This window comes from Hemiscyllium ocellatum, chromosome 4, assembly GCF_020745735.1.
Source record: "Hemiscyllium ocellatum isolate sHemOce1 chromosome 4, sHemOce1.pat.X.cur, whole genome shotgun sequence".
NCBI lineage: Eukaryota > Metazoa > Chordata > Chondrichthyes > Orectolobiformes > Hemiscylliidae > Hemiscyllium > Hemiscyllium ocellatum.
The window spans coordinates 138565069-138584221 of NC_083404.1; positions in this window are offsets into that span (position 1 = coordinate 138565069).

A 19153-nucleotide genomic window follows, 5' to 3' on the forward strand; every position below is an offset into this window, starting at 1 on the left:
TCTAAATGTCTTTTAAATATAGTAATTGTACTTATGTCTATCACCATCTCTGGCAGCTCATTCCATAATGTACACCACCCTCTGTGTGAAAAAGTTGCACGTCAAGGTCCCTCTTTCCCCTCTTACCCTGGCCCTATGCCCCACTAGTTCTGGACGCCCCCACCCTAGGGAATAGACCTTGACTATTCACCCTATCCATACCCCTCATGATTTTATAAACCTCTATATGGTCACCCCTCAGCCTCCAACACTCCAATTAGACTTGCTTTTCATTCAGAATTTTATTATATTTGAATTTCACCAGTTGCCATTATGGGATTTGAACCCACTGTTGTGGTTCTGTTCACCGAGCTGGGAATTTGTGTTGCAGATGTTTTGTCCCCGGTCTAGGTGACATCCTCAGTGCTTGGGAGCCTCCTGTGGAGCGCTTCTGTGATGTTTCCTCCGGCATTTGTAGTGGTTTGAATCTGCCGCTTGCGGTTGTCAGTTGCTGCCTGCTGCAATGGTCGGTATATTGGGTCCAGGTCAATGTGCTTATTGATTGAATCTGTGGATGAGTGCCATGCCTCTAGAAATTCCCTGGCTGTTCTCTGTTTGGCTTGTCCTATAATAGTAGTGTTGTCCCAGTCGAATTCATGTTGCTTGTCATCTGTGTGTGTGGCTACCAAGGATAGCTGGTCGTGTTGTTTTGTGGCTAGTTGGTATATTTGAACCCATGCCCCCAAAACTTTAACCTGCACTTCTGAATTACTAACTCAAGGATATTATCATTATTCTATCATCTCCCTTAATATCACCATTCTTCCAGTGTCACTGGGTCAGGGTCCTGGAATTCCCTCTCTAAGGGCATTGTGGGTCTACCTACAGCACATGGACTGCAGCGGTTCAGGAAGGCAGCTCACCCCCACCTTCTCAAGGGGCAACTAGGGAGGGGCAGTAAATCCTGGGCCCAGCCAATGACACCCATGTCCCATGAGTGAATATATAAAAAGTTGCAGGTGTGTTCATGGATGGACTTCTAAACTTGAGACGTTAAATATGAACTAGTCACGTTAAATAGTCCAACAGGAAACTCAAGAGAAAACTCTTCAGTGAAAGAGTGGGTGAATTGTGAACTTGCTAGCATGGGGAATGGGATGGTATGAACTGGACCAGTGTTAAGGTGGGTGATTACCTGGGGTGGGGAAAGAAGAGGAAGGTTTTGATGATTGGATGATGTGAAGTTTCATGGTTGGAAGCTTGTGTGAAGCATAAACATCAATTTGACCCATTTGGGCTGAATGGCCTGTTTCCAGGGTATATAGTCTTCGCTGTTGAATGTGAACTCCAATCGTCAGTCCCAGCTTGACCTTCCTCTGATGATTTATTTCTGGACACTAGGTGGCAATAACTCCTGCATCAACACATCTCTCTTGTATAATTATTCCATCAGGACCAAACTGTTTGTGGTTGGAAGCTCTGAAATTTTGTGGTCTTACAGCCAACAGTTAGGATGCAAGGGAACACCTGAAACTGAAAACAAGCACTTACTGCCATCAATAAAATTTATTGTGTGCAGGCACTGTGCCCAGTTCCTCCTCGTTTCAATTCTTAGTTTTATTCACTGTGTTCCCACGTTGGCCAGTAGATGGTACCATTAAACCAAGATACACAGGGACACCTACCCGACAGTGGAAAATTTCTCAGCTATCTCCTGTACATTAAAAAGCAGGACAAATCCATTCCAGCCAAATACCGCCCCGTCAGTCTACTCTCGGTCATCAGTAAAGTGATGGAAGGGGTCATCAACTGTGCTATCAAGCAGCACCTGGTCAGCAATAACCTGCTCAATAACACCCAGTTTGGGGTCCACCAGGGTCACTCAGCTCCTGACCTCGTTACAGCCTTAGTTCAAACATGGACAAAACAGTTGGATTCCAGAGGGGAGGGGAGAGCTGAGAGGGTCTCAAAATCAAGGAGGTTTGGGGTGTGTGACACCAAATTAACCCTGGCAAAACTGGAGTCAGTGGTCATCAATGGTTGAAAAAAAGGGGGACTTGTCCATGAAACACAGTAAGCGAGCACACTGGGGCAGCAGGTCATCAGGAAGGCTAATGGAATGTTGGCCCTTATCTCATGGGGGTTGGAGTATGAGAGTAGGGAAGTCTTACTGTAAATCTACAAGGGGCTGGGGAGGCCACATCTGGAGCACTCTGAGCAGTTTTGGTCCCTTTATTTCAGGAAAGATATCATTTCATTGGAGACAGGACCGAGAAGGTTCATTAGGATGATCCCTGGGATGGAGGGATTTGGTTTTTTGAGCAAAAGCTGAACAGGTTGGGACTCTGCTCCCTGGCGTTTAGGAGAATGAGGGAGATCCTATTGAAACATATCGGATTTTTAAAGGGCTTGACAGGGTCAATGCCGAGAGGATGTTTCCCTTCGCAGGAGAGTCCAGGAGCAGAGGGTACAGCCTCAGAATAAAGGGGCACCAATTTTAGACTGAGGTAAGGAGGAATTTCTTCTCTCAGGGGGTTGGGGGTCTTTGGAACTCCTTGCCCCAGAGAGCTGTGGGGACAGAGACCTTGTGTATATTTAAGGCTGAGATCAATAGATTCTTGATCAGTTGGGGAATTGAGGGAAAGGGCAGGAAGGTGGGTGTGAGGAATGTTGGATCAGCCATGATCCTATTGAATGGGGGAGCAGGCTTGAGGGGCCGAATGGCTTTCTCCTAGTCTAAGCAGTGAAGGTCTGAGGGGAAAAAAAACTTTCCACTCAATGAGTAGAGTCAAAAATCTAAAAGGAAAACTAAAGTACAAAAGTAATTTAGTTAGAAACGTACAAACAGGCTGTAAAACACTTCTGCGGACGTGCCAAAAAAGATTCACAAAGACAAACGTAGGGACAGGGGTGAGTGAAGAGGCGAGCAGCAAAGAAACTAACCCTTTTCATGCAGCAACTGACCAGGGTCTGGAATGCTGTGCCTGAGAGTGTGCTGCACAGAGGGTCAACAGTAACTTTCAGATGGGGAATATTTGAAAAGGTGTCATTTGCAAAACAATGGAGAAAGAGCAGGGCACTGGGACTAATTGAATAATTCTCTTAAAGAGCTGGCAGAGGTTCGATGGATTGAATGGCCTCCTGTGCAGTGCCAGTCTCTGAACAGACACAGCAAGAAAGTTAAGCCCAGACTTTGTTACAGGAAGATATCAATGAGATTAAAGCAGCTCTGGGGTTGCACCTGAAACGTTGACCTCTACACCTTCTGATGCTGCCTGGCTTGCTGTGTTCTTCCAGCCCCCTGCCTGTATTTGCTGGACAGCTCCTGTGCAGTCATTCGGGGTGCCTCACTGCATTAAAGGTGTAATTCTGAAACTCTGTTGACTTTGCCCAAGCTGAAATTCAGTCCCTTTTACCTACTTCTTCACTGTGCCCGCTCTCCGACCGGGACTCCCAGTCCAGCAAAGCCTCTGTTTTTAAACTGCCCTTCCTTTATTCCCTAATCTCCGCATGACCCAACCCCCCTCCCCCCACCCCAATCCCTGCAGCCATCTGTAGTAGCCCCACTTCACCCCTCTGATGTAATCTGCACCCTCGAATTCTGGGCACTGCTCCCAAATTAGCAGCTGACTCTTCATCTGCTTGGGTTCCAAACATCAAACTTTCCTTCAAAATTTCTCCATCTCTATTCCTCTCCTTAAACACCTGGAAAAGTCTGTGCTAACAGTACACACAGGCAATACCAACTGGATTACACATACCCAACATGGATTTATAGATTAGATTAGATTAGATTACTTACAGTGTGGAAACAGGCCCTTTGGCCCAACAAGTCCACACCGACCCGCCGAAGCGCAACCCGCCCATACCCATACATTTACCCCTTACCTAACACTACGGGCAATTTAGCATGGCCAATTCACCTGACCCGCACATCTTTGGACTGTGGGAGGAAACCGGAGCACCCGGAGGAAACCCACGCAGACACGGGGAGAACATGCAAACTCCACACAGTCAGTCGCCTGAGGAATTGAACCCTGTTCTCTGGCGCTGTGAGGCAGCAGTGCTAACCACTGTGCCACCGTGCCGCCCACAATTATGAAAGGGAAATCATGTTTGACAAATCTTCTGAAAGATTCGAGGACGTAACTATTGTAGTAGATAAGGGTGAACCAATGGATGTAGGTTTTCAAAACGCTTTTGATCAAGTCTCACAAAAAGAGGGGAATGTTCAAAGCCAAAGTGTACAGCATTGGAAGGATTCAGCTGACCCGCATTCAGAAATGGTTAGCAAAACGAAACAAGGAGCAGGAATATACAGGTCATTTCTGAAGTAGGAGCCACCAATAGGAATCAGTGCTTGCGGCCTCGGGTATTGACAATATATATATCAACTATTTGGATGAAAGAATCAAAAGCAATATTTCCAAAATTGCTGATGACAAGTGGAGTGGGTGTGGGAGTGAGAGTGAGAATGGGGGTGGGGGGGTGACAGTGTGAGTGGGGGGTGGGTGTGGGAGTGGGTATGGGGGTGGGGGTGTGAGTGGGGGGGAGTGGGGGTGGCAGGGGTTGAGATTGTGAGTGGGTGTGGGGGTGGGGGTGGGAGTGGGGGTGGGGAAGGGATGGGGTGAGAGTTGGGAGTGTGGGTGAGAGTGGAGATGGGGGTGGGGTGAGAGTTGGGGGTGTGAGTGGGAGTGGGTATTGGGGTGGGGGTGGGAGTGGGGGTGGGAGTGGGGATGGGGGTGGGGTGAGAGTTGGGGATGGGAGTGGGTGTTGGGGTGGGAGTGGGGGTGGTGGTGGGGGTGGGGGTGGGAGTGGGAGTGTGAGTGGGAGTGGGGGTGGGAGTGGAAGTGGGGGTGGGGATGAGAGTGGGTGTTGGGGTGGGGGTGGGCGTGGGGGTGGGAGTGAGAGAGGGAGTGTGAGTGGGAGTGTGAATGGGAGTGGGGGTGGGGATGAGAGTGGGTGTGGGGGTGGGAGTGAGAGTGGGTGTGGGGGTGAGGGTGGGCGTGGGGGTGGGAGTGAGAGAGGGAGTGTGAGTGGGAGTGTGAGTGGGAGTAGGGGTGGGGATGAGAGTGGGTGTGGGAGTGAGAGTGGGGTTGGCAGTGGCAGTGTGAGTGGGAGTGGGGTGTGAGTGGGGGTGGGGTTTGGCAGTGCGAGTGGGCGTAGCTGTGGGGATGGGTGTGGGAATATGTGTGTGTGTGGGAGTGAGAGTGGAAGTGGGGGTGGGAGTGGGTGTGGGGATGAGAGTGGTAGTGTGAGTCGGGGTGGGGGTGGGAGTGAGAGTGGGAGTGGGGGTAGGAGTGGGGGTGGGAGTGAGAGTGGGAGTGGGAGTGGGGGTAGGAGTGAGAGTGGGGGTGGGAGTGGGGGGTGAGAGTGGGGTTTGGGATGGGAGTGGGAGTGGGGGTGGGGATGGCACTGTGAGTGGGTGTAGGTGTGGGGATGGGAGTGGCAGTGGGAGTGGGAGAGGGTTTGGGAGTGGGGGTGGGAGTGGGTGGGAGAGTGGGAATGGAGTGGGAGTGGGAGTTGGAGTGGGGGTGGGAGTGGGAGTGGGAGGGACAATGGGAGTGGGAGTGGGAGAGGGAGTGGGTGTGGGAGTGGGAGTGGGAGTTGCAGTGGGAGTGGGAGTGGGAGTGGGTGTCAAGTAGGGGTGGAGTGTGAGTGGGAGGGAGGATGTAAGGAGGCTTTGGACAAGTTTAGTGACTGGGGAAAATACATGGCAGATGCTGTATTTCATGGATAAATGTGAAGCTATCCACTTGTTAGAGGAGGAAATGGAAAATGGAATTATTGCTAGATTGTTGATCTGGGGGCCTGGGTTCAAATCCTACCATGGCCAACGGTAGAATTTGAATTCAATGAAAATCTCAAGTGAAGTGTCTGATGGAACCATTGTCCATTGTTTTAAAAATCCCATGTCCTTTAGGAAAGGAAATCTGCCATCCGTACCCGTACGTGTTACTTCAGACCCACTGCAATGTAGTTGACTGTTTACCCTCTGGGCAATTATGGATGGGTTATAGGTGCTGGTCTGGACAGTGACAGCCTTGTCTTGTGAATGAATTAAGAAAGATTTTATTTTAAGAAACTGAATGGCAGGATATTACTTAGATGCTGAAAATGTGTTGCTGGTCAAAGCACAGCAGGCCAGGCAGCATCTCAGGAATAGGGAATTCGACGTTTCGAGCACAAGCCCTTCATCAGGAATGAGAGAGAGTAGCCAAGCAGGCTAAGATAAAAGGTAGGGAGGAGGGACTTGGGGGAGGGGCGATGGAGGTGGGATAGGTGGAAGGAGGTCAAGGTGAGGGTGATAGGCCGGAGTGGGTGGGGGCGGAGAGGTCAGGGAGGAGATTGCAGGTTAGGAGGGCGGTGCTGAGTTGAGGGAACCGACTGAGTTCTACTTAGATGCTGGGAGATATTGATGTTGTCACTGAAGCGAGCATATTAGTGCAGCAAGCAGTTAGGAAGGCAAATGGTGTGATGGCCTACATTGGAGGTGGATTTGAGAAGAGGGGCGAGGAAGTCTTATTGTATTAACACAGGGCCTGGGTGAGACCACACCTGGAGTATTCTGTGCAGTTTTGGTCTCTCTACTAAAGAAAGGATACCACAGAGTTCACCAGACCGATTGCTGTGATGGTGGGAGAGTTTGGTTTAACTAGAAACATAGAAAACATAGAAAAAAAAATACAGCGCAGTACAGGCCCTTCGGCCCTCAATGTTGCACCGTCCGAATCCTACCTAACCTACACTAGCCCAATAACTTCCAAATGCCTATCCAATGCCCGCTTAAATGACCATAAAGAGGAAGAGTTCACCACTGCTACTGGCAGGGCATTCCATGAACTCACAACCCGCTGTGTAAAGAATCTACCCCTAACATCTGTCCTATACCTTCCACCCCTTAATTTAAAGCTGTGTCCCCTTGTAACAGCTGACTCCATTAGCGGTAAAAGGTTCTCAGTGTCTACCCTATCTAAACCCCTAATCATCTTGTACACCTCTATCAAATCTCCCCTAAACCTTCTTTTCTCCAATGAGAACAGCCCCAAGTGCCTCAGTCTTTCCTCATATGATTTTCCTACCATACCAGGCAACATCCTGGTAAACCTCCTCTGCACTCGTTCCAATGCCTCCACATCCTTCCTATAGTATGGCGACCAAAACTGCACACAATACTCCAGATGAGGCCGCACCAGAGTCTTATACAACTGCAACATGACCTCAGGACTCCGGAACTCAATTCCTTTGCCAATAAAGCCCAGTACACCATATGCCTTCCTCACAGCACTATTTACCTGGGTGGCAATTTTCAGAGATCTGTGTACATGGACACCAAGATCCCTCTGCTCATCCACACTACCAAGTAGCCTACCATTAGCCCAGTAATCCATCTTCTTGTTACTCCTACCAAAGTGAATGACTTCACACTTAGCTACATTGAATTCCATTTGCCACCTTTCTGCCCAGCTTTGCAACTTGTCTATATCCCGCTGTAACCTGCCACATCCTTCCTCACTATCCACAACTCCACCGACTTTTGTGTCATCCGCAAACTTACTCACCCAGCTTTCAAGCCCCTCCTCTAGATCATTTATAAAGATAACAAAAAGCAATGGTCCCAAAACAGATCCTTGAGGTACACCACTAGTAACTGCACTCCAAGATGAACCTATACCATCAACTACTACCCTCTGTCTCCTTCCAGCCAGCCAATTCCTAATCCAAACCTCTAATGCACCCTCAATGCCATACCTCCGTAGTTTTTGCATTAGCCTACCATGGGGTACCTTATTGAACGCCTTACTAAAATCCATATACACAACATCTACTGCTTTACCCTCGTCCACCTCCTTAGTCACCTGCTCAAAGAACTCAATAAGGTTTGTGAGGCACGACCTGCCCTTCACAAAACCATGCTGACTATCCTTGATCACGTTATTCCTATCCAGATGTTCATAAATCTTATCCCTTACAATTCTCTCTAAGACTTTGCCCACCACAGAAGTCAGACTCACTGGCCTATAGTTACTCGGGCTATCCCTACTCCCCTTCTTGAACAAGGGGACCACATTCGCCATCCTCCAGTCTTCTGGTACTATTCCCGTTGACAATGACAACATAAAAATCCAGGCCAATGGCTCTGCTATCTCCTCCCTAGCTTCCCAGAGGATCCTGGGGTAAATGCCATCAGGCCCAGGAGACTTATCTATTTTCATCCTTTCCAGTATTCCCAAAACCTCTTCCCTACATACTTCAATGCCATCCATTCTAATCACTTGTGACTCAATATTCACACCAGCAACAGTGTCCTGTTCCTGAGTGAATACTGACGAAAAGTATTGATTTAGTGTCTCTCCAATCTCCTCCGCCTCCACGCACAACTTCCCACTACTATCCTTGACTGGACCGATACCTACCCTAGTCATCCTTTTATTCCTGACATACCTATAGAAAGCCTTTGGATTTTCCCTAATCCTACCAGCTAAGGACTTTTCATGTCCCCTTCTCGCTGCTCTTAGCTCTCTCTTTAGATCCTTCCTGGCTACCTTATAACTCTCAATTACCCCAACTGAACCTTCACGCCTCATCCTTACATAGGCCGCCTTCTTCCCTTTCACAAGGGATTCCAATTCCTTATTAAACCACGGCTCCCTCACAAGACCCTTAACTCCATGCCTGACTGGTACATACTTATCAAGGACACTCAGTAGCTGTTCCTTGAACAATCTCCACATATCATTAGTGTTCTTCTCTTGAAGCCTGTTTTTCCAATCCACACATCCTAAGTCATGCCTCACCACATCATAATTTCCCTGCCCCCAGCTATAACTCTTGCCCTGCAGTGCACACTTATCCCTCTCCATCACTAAAGTAAAAGTCACCTAGTTGTGGTCACTGTCCCCGAAGTGCTCACCTACCTCCAAGTCTAACACCTGGCCTGGTTCATTACCTAGAACCAAATCCAGTATAGCCTCACCTCTTGTTGGCCTGTCTACATATTGTGTCAGGAAACCCTCCTGCACACATTGGACAAACACCAACCCATCTAACGACCTCGAGCTATAGCTTTCCCAGTCAATATCTGGGAAGTTAAAGTCCCCCACTAGGCCTGTATTCAATAGAGTTTAGAAGGGGGAGAGTGGAATCTGGTTGAAACACAGACAGTTCTAACAGGGCTGGACAGACTAAATGAATGGATGTGGAACCTGTGGAATTCTTGACTCTAGAAGGTTGGAAAGGCAAGTAACTAAATGGGTTTAGAAAGAAATTGATTGTCAATGATTTGAGGAGAGTATTGGAGTGGTGTGTTGAGCCAGAGCAGCAGCCATTGTCAAGTTGAATGGTGTATTGGGGTCGATGGGCTGAATGGCAGCCTCCTATCATCTATGTTTCCGCCTTTTTGACCAGACTTTTGGCTACCCGTCCCTAATAATCCCTAATCTAGGGATCAGTTTCAAATTGTGTTTGTTCCTCTCTTGTATTACACCTTATTATGTTAAAGGCACAATATAAACTCAGGTCGATGTTTTATTAAGATGAGTATTTTTCTGTAATCAATAATTTCAGTGGAACACGGACATTCCTGCTAGAACTGAAAACAGAGCATGCTGGAAGATCACGGAATCCATGGATACTGCCCGACCCACTCTGATCTCCAGCATTTTTTGTTTTCAGTACAGATTCCGGCATCTGCAGGAATTTGTTCCAGTTGCCTCTGGAATCTGGACTCAATTTTCCATTGTTAAAATAAAAGGTGCCAAATACTATTGCAGTTCTGTCTGTACAGATTACAAAATGCAAATTCCATTTTGTGAACCCTGCATTTATTTCATTTGAGACTGCAGTCCATGTTGTTACAAATGGTGCAATGATGAGAGTCCTGTTTTTCTCTCTCTGTTACAAAATCATCTCGATGACTGTTCCAATCCAGAACATAATTCTGTGCCTTTTATAACAGTGAGCTTTCTCAATGACTTATGACTAGGCTTGTGTTTGATATAAAATCTATAACAACACAAGCTGTTTTATTGGAAATTTATTTGAAAAGGTACAGGATTTATGATAGGTTTTTTAGTTCCGTTGAATAACATTTAACTTTTAAATCTTGAAGTGGATTTTCCTCCATTAACCAAACACAATGCATTAAGGTGACAGTACAAATTGTGAGTGGAATTGTAGTATTTAGGAAACTGGATTTACGTTACATCTTACAAGGCAGGTCCATTACTACACAGTGTATAATCCAGCATCTCTTTTAAAAATGGTGTCTTTTATCTCAACCAAGCTATATAATTGTTTTAAAAATTAAGTTAATTGCATTTCAACCATTGTGTAGTCTTAGCAAATGCAAAACGGTCACACAGATTAAATCGAAGCTCTGCAGTCTTCAGTTGTGAAAGGACAATTAAACAACTCACTGGAGGAAGAGACAACACAAATATCCCCATCCTCAATGCTGGGGGAGCCCAGTACTGCAGTGCAAATGGATGGGACATCTGCTACCATTGTTGTCATAGCTCACTGTAGGAAGGTGCTGGGGATCAAACAAAAACCCAAATTGCTGCAGAAACTCAGCAGGTCTGGCAACATCTATGGAGAGAAAAATAGAGATAATGTTTCACATCCAGTGATCCCACTTCAGAATTGTTCTAGGCTGTGAGAGAGAGAGAGAGAGGACTCCAGGGTAGGGGAGAGGCAGAGAGAGAGAGAGAGAGACAGGGAGACAGAGAGAGAGAGAGAGAGAGGACTCCAGGGTAGGGGAGAGGCAGAGAGAGAGAGAGAGAGACAGAGAGAGAGAGAGAGAGAGAGAGGGAGACAGGGAGACAGAGAGAGAGAGATAGCGAGCGACTCCAGGGGAGAGACAGAGTAAGAGTGGGAGACAGAAAGAGAGAGGATTTTGGGTGAGGGAGAAAAAGAGAGGAGTCTGGGTGAGGTACAGAGAGAAGACTCTGGGTGAGGTACAGAGAGAACTCTAGCTGAGAGATAGAGAGAGAGAGGACACTGGGTGAGGGAGAGAGAGAAAGAGAGAGAGAGTGGACTCTAGGTGAGATACAGAAAGAACTTTAGGTGAGAGATAGAGAGAGACAGAGGACACTGGGTGAGGGAGAGAGAGAAAGAAAGAGAGAGGGGACACTGGGTGAGGTACAGAAAGAACTTTAGCTGAGAGATAGAGAGAGAGAGGACACTGGGTGAGGGAGAGAGAGAAAGAGAGAGAGAGTGGACTCTAGGTGAGGTACAGAAAGAACTTTAGGTGAGAGATAGAGAGAGACAGAGGACACTGGGTGAGGGAGAGAGAGAAAGAAAGAGAGAGAGGACACTGGGTGAGGGAGAGAGAGAAAGAGAAAGAGAGAGAGAGGACTCTGTGTGAGGGTCAGAGAGACAGAGAGAGGACTCTGGGTGAGGTACAGAGAGAGAGGACTCTGGGTGTGTGTGTGAGAGAGAGGACTCTGGGTGAGGGACAGAGAGAGAGAGAGGACTCTGGGTGTGTGTGTGAGAGAGAGAGGACTCTGTGTGAGGGTCAGAGAGACAGAGAGAGGACTCTGGGTGAGGGACAGAGAGAGAGAGGACTGTGGGGTTGTGTGTGAGAGAGAGAGAGGGCTCTGGGTGAGGGACAGAGAGAGACAGGACTCTGGGTGTGCAAGAGACAGAGGGAGAGGGCTCTGGGTGAGGTACAGAGAGAGAGAGGACTCTGGGTGAGAGAGAGAAGGTTTAGTGTGTGCTCTATGTATTGAATTTCAGACTGCTAAGTGACACACTGCCCATTGCTCTGTACTTGAACAGTTATGATTGGAGCTGAACCCAGTAATAGTAAAGATTCCTACAACTGACCTTCACTGAGGGAGAGTGACAATAAATCACACCATCACACAATAACACTTTAGGACTGGATCTATCAGTGAAAGATATTGAAAGAATGTCAGCAGTTTAGCTTTAATATTGAGCTGTGAGAGTGATTTGCTGGATCATGGGTGACGGACAGAGTTCATGGGAGACCTGCTCTATTACAGGACTAACTGATGGCCCATAGATATTAAGATTTGGAATGACCTGGGGGCTTCAATCATTTGTGCTCAAGTTGGACTGAAGGGTCTGTTTCTGTGGTGTACATCTCAGTGACTCTTAGACTCGGAAACCTTCTTACTGATCCGTAAGGGGTGACAGGTTCCCCGATGAGAATCTCTGAGTGATGTCTCATTTTATCCTAACTCCATCTTCCCACCCTCTAACCAGCTCTGGGTTTTGTAATAAGCTCCTGCCTTCACTGTTTTTTATTTCGGTGCTGAGAGGGAATTCCTGATGTGAGAGGGCTGGAATACAAAGTGGGCTCATTCTGCCGAGGCCATATTAGACTCTGGTCAGACCACATTTAGAATATTGTGAGCAGTTTTGGGCCCCGTATCTCAGGAATGATGTGCTGGTGTTGGAGGTGGTCCTGAAGGGAGGTTTGCAAGAATAATCCCAAGGATGGAGGACTTGTCATGTGAAGGGGCAGTTGAGAACTCTGGGTCTGTACTCAATGGAGTTTAGAAGCATGGGGGGGAGTTCTGATTGAAAGTTACAGAATACTGAGAGGCCCTGATAGAGTGGATGTGGAGATGTTGTTTCCATCAGTAGAAGGGCCCAGTCTTAGAGGGAAGAGATGACCCTTTAGCATGGAGATGAGGAGGAATTTCTTCTGCCAGAGGGTGGTGACTCTGTGGAACACATTATTGTAGAAGGCTGTGGAGGCCAAGTCATTGAGTGTATTAGAGACAGATATGTTCTTCATTAGAGTCATAGAGTCATAGAGGTGTACAGCATGGAAAAAGACCCTTCGGTCCAACCCGTCCATGCCAACCGGATATCCTAACCCAATCTAGTCCCACCTGCCAGCACCTGGCCCATATCCCTCCAAACCCTTCCTATTCATATACCCAGCTGCAAATGTGTTGCTGGTCAAAGCACAGCAGGTTAGGCAGCATCTCAGGAATAGAGAATTCGACGTTTCGAGCATAAGCCCTTCATCAGGAATAAGAGAGAGAGAGCCAAGCAGGCTGAGATAAAAGGTAGGGAGGAGAGACTAGGGGGAGGGGCGATGGAGGTGGGATAGGTGGAAGGAGGTCAAGGTGAGGGTGATAGGCCGGAGTGGGGTGGGGGCGGAGAGGTCAGGAAGAGGATTGCAGGTTAGGAGGGCGGTGCTGAGTTGAGGGAACCGACTGAGACAAGGTGGGGGGAGGGGAAATGAGGAAGCTGGAGAAATCTGAATTCATACCTTGTGGTTGGAGGGTTCCCAGGCGGAAGATGAGGCGCTCCTCCTCCAGCTGTCGTGTAGTTGTGTTCTGCCGGTGGAGGAGTCCAAGGACCTGCATGTCCTCGGTGGAGTGGGAGGGGGAGTTAAAGTGTTGAGCCACGGGGTGATTGGGTTGGTTGGTTAAGTGTTGAGCCACGGGGTGATTGGGTTGGTTGGTAAAGTGTTGAGCCCGTTCTTCCTAGCCCTATCAGAGATCCACAAACTCAACAAACAGTTCTTCCTAGCCCTATCAGAGATTAAAGACCTCCACACACATCATCTATTGCATCCGCTGCACCCGATGTGGCCTCCTCTATATTGGGGAGACAGGCCGCTTACTTGCGGAACGCTTCAGAGAACACCTCTGGGCCGCCCGAACCAACCAACCCAATCACCCCGTGGCTCAACACTTTAACTCCCCCTCCCACTCCACCGAGGACATGCAGGTCCTTGGACTCCTCCACCGGCAGAACACAACTACACGACGGCTGGAGGAGGAGCGCCTCATCTTCCGCCTGGGAACCCTCCAACCACAAGGTATGAATTCAGATTTCTCCAGCTTCCTCATTTCCCCTCCCCCCACCTTGTCTCAGTCGGTTCCCTCAACTCAGCACCGCCCTCCTAACCTGCAATCCTCTTCCTGACCTCTCCGCCCCCACCCCACTCCGGCCTATCACCCTCACCTTGACCTCCTTCCACCTATCCCACCTCCATCGCCCCTCCCCCTAGTCCCTCCTCCCTACCTTTTATCTCAGCCTGCTTGGCTCTCTCTCTCTTATTCCTGATGAAGGGCTTATGCTCGAAACGTCGAATTCTCTATTCCTGAGATGCTGCCTAACCTGCTGTGCTTTGACCAGCAACACATTTGCAGCTGTGATCTCCAGCATCTGCAGATCTCATTTTTTACTATTCATATACCCATCCAAGGGGATCAGAGGTTACAGACAGAAGGCAGGAGAATGGGGTTGAGAATGGCTGAGCAGACTCAGTGGGCTGAATGGCCTTATTCTGCTCCTATATCTTATAGTCTTATGTTGTCTGCCTCATGCTTTGAGTGAAGAAATGCTTGAAGACATTGCCTCAGAACGTTGAAGGTTCTGCCTGGTTTGTTCCAGAAGACAAAGAATATGTTCTCTTTGTCTGATTGACCATCTCCTCCAGTCACCTCGCTCACCTATTAATCTTCTAGTCAGAGACAATAAGGTGGCTATCAAAGATTAATGACCAGTAGCATAAAGTGAATCTTCATTAGTTCCTCACTGTGTGTTGCAATATTTAATCCCTCAATCATGCTGACAGTGCTATTTACATCTTTACAAAATGTACTAATGGTCACTCCAAGTAAAAAATGAGGTCTGCAGATGCTGGAGATCACAGCTGAAAATGTGTTGCTGGTTAAAGCACAGCAGGTTAGGCAGCATCTCAGGAATAGGGAATTCGACGTTTCGAGCATAAGCCCTTCATCAGGAATGAGAGAGAGTAGCCAAGCAGGCTAAGATAAAAGGTAGGGAGGAGGGACTTGGGGGAGGGGCGATGGAGGTGGGATAGGTGGAAGGAGGTCAAGGTGAGGGTGATAGGCTGGAGTGGGGTGGGGGCGGAGAGGTCAGTAAGGAGATTGCAGGTTAGGAGGGCGGTGCTGAGTTGAGGGAACCGACTGAGACAAGGTGGGGGGAGGGGAAATGAGGAAACTGGAGAAATCTGAATTCATACCTTGTGGTTGGAGGGTTCCCAGGCGGAAGATGAGGCGCTCCTCCTCCAGCCGTCGTGTTGTTATGTTCTGCCGGTGGAGGAGTCCAAGGACCTGCATGTCCTCGGTGGAGTGGGAGGGAGAGTTAAAGTGTTGAGCCACGGGGTGGTTGGGTTGGTTGGTCCGGGCGGCCCAGAGGTGTTCTCTGAAACGTTCCGCAAGTAGGCGGCCCGTCTCCCCAATATAGAGGAGGCCACATCGGGTGCAGCGGATGCAATAGATGATGTGTGTGGAGGTACAGGTGAACTTGTGGCGGATATGGAAGGATCCCTTGGGGCCTTGGAGGGAAGTGAGTGTGGAGGTGTGGGCGCAAGTTTTACATTTCCTGCGGTTGCAGGGGAAAGTGCCGGGGGTGGAGGTTGGGTTGGTGGGGGGTGTGGACCTGACGAGGGAGTCACGAAGGGAGTGGTCCTTGCGGAACGTTGATAGGGGAGGGGAGGGAAATATATCCTTGGTGGTGGGGTCCGTTTGGAGGTGGCGGAAATGACGGCGGATGATACGCTGTATATGGAGGTTGGTGGGGTGGTAGTTGAGAACCAGTGGAACAATGACAAGTTAAACCAATGATGCCAATTGGCCACTTCAGCAACAACTCATCAAGCCCTTTGTACAAATACAAGCAGTGAAGCCGATGAAAATAACCGTGCTAGGGCTAAGGTGGAGAGTGAACGTTGTAATTGCCTGTGGAACAGTGTGAACTCCAATTCAGCAGCTCACGATCTGGTGTGTGTGTGATCCTGGACACATTTTTCAGCTCGGTGTGATCCTGGCTCTGCTTGACTCCAGCTGATGTGAAAATCAGGATAACCAGCAAACTGTTTGGGCCAAATCTTGTGGGTTTTTTTCTCTGGCAAAGTCTCAGTTGCGTTGACATTTTTAGTGGGATTTTCACTGCAAGGTCTTGCCAGTTATACAGGAACATAGGAACAGGAGGAGGCCATTCAGCCATCGAGCCTGTTGCACCGTTCAGTGAAATCATATCTGATCTGTGGCCTAACTCCATATAGCTGCCTTTGGCCCATACCCTTTAACATCTTTGCTAATCAAAACTTTGACTTTCTCAGACTTACAGTGAACAACTAATCCAGCATTCACTGCTATTTGTGGAGTAAAAAATGAGGTCTGCAGATGCTGGAGATCACAGCTGCAAATGTGTTGCTGGTCAAAGCACAGCAGGTTAGGCAGCATCTCAGGAATAGAGAATTCGACGTTTCGAGCATAAGCCCTTCATCAGGAATAAGAGAGAGAGAGCCAAGCCGGCTGAGATAAAAGGTAGGGAGGAGGGACTAGGGGGAGGGGCGATGGAGGTGGGATAGGTGGAAGGAGGTCAAGGTGAGGGTGATAGGCCGGAGTGGGGTGGGGGGCGGAGAGGTCAGGAAGAGGATTGCAGGTTAGGAGGGCGGTGCTGAGTTGAGGGAACCGACTGAGACAAGGTGGGGGGAGGGGAAATGAGGAAGCTGGAGAAATCTGAATTCATACCTTGTGGTTGGAGGGTTCCCAGGCGGAAGATGAGGCGCTCCTCCTCCAGCCGTCGTGTAGTTGTGTTCTGCCGGTGGAGGAGTCCAAGGACCTGCATGTCCTCGGTGGAGTGGGAGGGGGAGTTAAAGTGTTGAGCCACGGGGTGATTGGGTTGGTTGGTTCGGGCGGCCCAGAGGTGTTCTCTGAAGCGTTCCGCAAGTAAGCGGCCTGTCTCACCAATATAGAGGAGGCCACATCGGGTGCAGCGGATGCAATAGATGATGTGTGTGGAGGTACACTATACTATGTGGCCTCCTCTATATTGGTGAGACAGGCCGCTTACTTGCGGAACGCTTCAGAGAACACCTCTGGGCCGCCCGAACCAACCAACCCAATCACCCCGTGGCTCAACACTTTAACTCCCCCTCCCACTCCACCGAGGACATGCAGGTCCTTGGACTCCTCCACCGGCAGAACACAACTACACGACGGCTGGAGGAGGAGCGCCTCATCTTCCGTCTGGGAACCCTCCAACCACAAGGTATGAATTCAGATTTCTCCAGCTTCCTCATTTCCCCTCCCCCCACCTTGTCTCAGTCGGTTCCCTCAACTCAGCACCGCCCTCCTAACCTGCAATCCTCTTCCTGACCTCTCCGCCCCCACCCCACTCCGGCCTATCACCCTCACCTTGACCTCCTTCCACCTATCCCACCTCCATCGCCCCTCCCCCTAGTCCCTCCTCCCTACCTTTTATCTCAGCCGGCTTGGCTCTCTCTCTCTTATTCCTGATGAAGGGCTTATGCTCGAAACGTCGAATTCTCTATTCCTGAGATGCTGCCTGGCCTGCTGTGCTTTGACCAGCAACACATTTGCAGCTGCTATTTGTGGAAGAGAGTTCCAGTCATAATTTCTCACCCTGTCTTATCCAACTCACTGTATTAAGTACCTTCCCCATCCCATGCAGTCTGTCATATCTGATTCTAGCCCAATCTAATGCTAAGGTCATAAGATGTAGGAGCAGAAGCAGGCCATTCAGCCCATCAAGTTTGCTCTGCCATTCAATGAGATTATTGCTGATCTGGTAATCCTCAGCTCCACTTTCCTGCCTTTCCCCATAACCCTTCCTGATTACAGGCTAAAGTGGGTAGGTTTTTAATGACCCAGCCCCTACAGCCCTCTGCGATATTACCATGCACCCTTCCCAAAACGACTCACCAATCAGTGAGACCAAAGGGCAGGAATCCCCTGGGTCTGGGCAGTATGTCACAGGCCCCACTGTACCACTGGGTGAACACTGGTGTTTCGGAGCTGCGCAGCTCAATCACACCCTGATCCTGACTGTGCCAGAGAAAAGCCAGGGACCCGGGATCTTAGGAAATGGGAAGGGGGAGGTGGTAGTGTCGATGAGGCCTGACCTCTTCCCTCAAGACCAGCAGAGAGAAGGCTGCACCAGCAGCCCCCAGGTAACCTGGTTCCAAGCCCCCTCCCTGAGTCACTGTTGTCCTTGAGTCACTGGTCACCAGGATACGTGATAACTCTCTCTCTCTCTCTCTCTCTGCCACCTCACACTCACCTCTTCTCATCCACCCTCACCCTGCAGCCATCCCCACCCCCACCCCCCAACTCCCATGTCCTACTCACCCAAATGCCCTTAGGATTGCCTTCTTGCTCACACAGAACAGCTTCCACTTCCGCCTCACCTGCCTCAGCATTACCAGCCCTGCTACCCCCGTTTCAGCTCACTCCCCTTCCCCTCATTGCAGGAGGCCTGGGTAGGGGTGGCTGAGAGAGTCCGTACAGGAGAGAAGGACGCCGAACCCTTCACCTCCCCTTACCAGAGAATCCTGGCCCTAACAGGGGAAAGTTAAAAATCACACAACACTCGGTTATAGCCCAACAGGTTTATTTGGAAATACTAGCTTTGGAAGTGCTGCTCCTTTGTCAGGTAGCTGTTGACAACAACCATCTGATGAAGGAGCAGCGCTCCGAAAGCTAGTGCTTCCAAATAAACCTGTTGGACGATAACCTGGCGTTGTGTGATTTTTAACTTTGTACACCAAAGTTAGTGGGTGGCACGGTGGCACAGTGGTTAGCACTGCTGCCTCACAGCGCCAGAGACCCAGGTTCAATTCCCGACTCAGGCGACTGACTGTGTGGAGTTTGCACGTTCTCCCCGTGTCTGCGTGGGTTTCCTCCGGGTGCTCCTGTTTCCTCCCACAGTCCAAAGCTGTGCAGGTCAGATAAATTGGCCATGCTAAATTGCCCGTAGTGTTAGGTATGTGTGGGTTGCGCTTCGGCGGGTCGGTGTGGACTTGTTGGGCCGAAGGGCCTGTTTCTACACTGTAATGTAATCTAACACCAGCTCCTCCACATCATAGAACATAGAACATTACAGCGCAGAACAGGCCCTTCGGCCCTCGATGTTGCGCCGACCTGTCATAACAATCTGAAGCCCATCTAACCTACACTGTTCCATGTACGTCCATACGCTTGAACAATGACAGCTTAAATGTACTTAAAGGTGGCTTACAGGAGAAGATTAAGAGCATTCCTGTAGCGTTGCCTGACACATCATATTTCACCAACAGACTAACTCCCACTCTTTATTGTGCTGTAAATCCCTCGGTCTCACTTAGTCCTCACCATTGTCTGTGACTCCATCTCTCCACCACCATCGTGTCCACTACCACTCCTCCTGC